The sequence below is a fragment of the Hyaena hyaena genome, unplaced genomic scaffold (assembly GCF_003009895.1).
Source record: "Hyaena hyaena isolate Hyena2069 unplaced genomic scaffold, ASM300989v1 scaffold_690, whole genome shotgun sequence".
In the NCBI taxonomy this organism is placed as follows: domain Eukaryota; kingdom Metazoa; phylum Chordata; class Mammalia; order Carnivora; family Hyaenidae; genus Hyaena; species Hyaena hyaena.
The window spans coordinates 774,455-775,931 of record NW_024081323.1 but is presented as its reverse complement, the minus strand read 5'-3'; the positions used below and the strand labels follow the sequence as shown (position 1 = coordinate 775,931).

General features: G+C 42.4%; 1 pseudogene; it reads left to right on the top strand.

Annotated features, from left to right (window-relative positions):
• The first annotated feature begins 256 nt into the window (after positions 1–256).
• On the top strand, positions 257–809 carry LOC120220360 (annotated as a pseudogene).
• The last annotated feature ends 668 nt before the right edge of the window (positions 810–1,477 follow it).

The window sequence follows — 1,477 nt, the reverse complement described above, 5'->3', positions numbered from 1 at the left end:
CTTGTAAGTACATTACAAGATAAAATCATGTCTTTTTAAAAATGTTTTTATTTAGGTCTTAGGGGAGGGCCATTGGCCAGAGCCTGCGGTATGCTGCTTCAGCAAGGGGCTAGACTAAGGCCACTGCCTTGTTGCTTTTTGGAAGGCCACTCCCCTGGCTGGCCCTACACATCACACCTTTAGCACAGCACTGATTCCTCTGGGGCTCTTGGCTGCTGCTCTGAGCAGCGTCACCCTTTAGACCGGAAAGCTGGTGGGCACTATGGGGAAGAAACAAGGTAAGAAGAAAGTGGAGGATGTGCTAGAAGAAGAGGAAGAGGTATATGTGGTGGAAAAAGTTCTTAACAGTCCAGTGGTAAGGGGGAAAGTGGAGTACCTCTTAAACTGGAAGGGGTTCCCAGATGAGGATAACACGTGGGAGCCAGAAGAGAGCCTGAGTGCCTTGATCTCACTGCCAAATTTCTACAGTCAATGAAAATAGCACATGAGACAGATAAATCAGAGGGAGGCAAGTGCAAAGCTGACTCTTATTCTGAAGATAAGGGAGAGGAGAGCAAACCAAACCAGAAGAAAGAAAGAGAAAAGCCATGAGGCTTTGCCTGGGGTTTGGAGCCAGAGTAGATTATTGGACTCTGAGTAGAGAACTCATGTTCCTGATGAAATGGAAAAATTCTGATGAGGCTGACCTAGTCCCTGCCAAGGAGGCCAATGTCAAGCGCCCACAGGTGGTCATATCCTTCTATGAGCAAAGGCTGATATGGCATTCTTATCCCTCGGAAAATGATGACAAAAAAGATGATAAGAATTAACTCTCCTGAGTACCAGCTCCTGTCACATCTGACTATGGGTTTCAAGTTGGGAGGGAAGGAATTCTACTTGTTCTGGCACCATAGAAGTGGCTTGAGAAGATGTCCTTTGAATGCTGTAGTGTTAGGTTTCTGTGAAAACTTTGTTTAAATGTAAACTTCATATCACATTGTCTTTGTCTTAATAAAACTGTAGCTTTATAAAAAATGTTTTTTATTTATTTTTGAAGGGGAGAGAGAGAGGGAATCAGAATCTGAAGCAGGCTCCAGGTTCTAAGTTCTCAGCACAGAGCCTGATGCAGGGCTCCAACTCATGAACCATGAGATCATGACCTGAGCCAAATGGGATGCTCAAGCAACTGAGCTACCCAGGTGTCCCTAGAATACTGTCTTTATGATGCCACAGGGGGGTTTTATGAAATGGCAGTATTGGATGTCCAAGCTATCTTTGTAGTTAGGCATCTGTCTTATAACATGTATGATAAATTGTGTTTAAAAATGCAAATGGAGAGTGTTATAATTTAAGTGGTTGAACTTATTAACGTTTATCATCATAAGCAATATCATAAGCAATATGATAACATCGGCCTATGTTAGTCATTGTTTTGTACATTCTGTTAATACTACTTTCCTATGACTTTTATTTGGTCCTTTGCTTTCTTTTTCTTTCA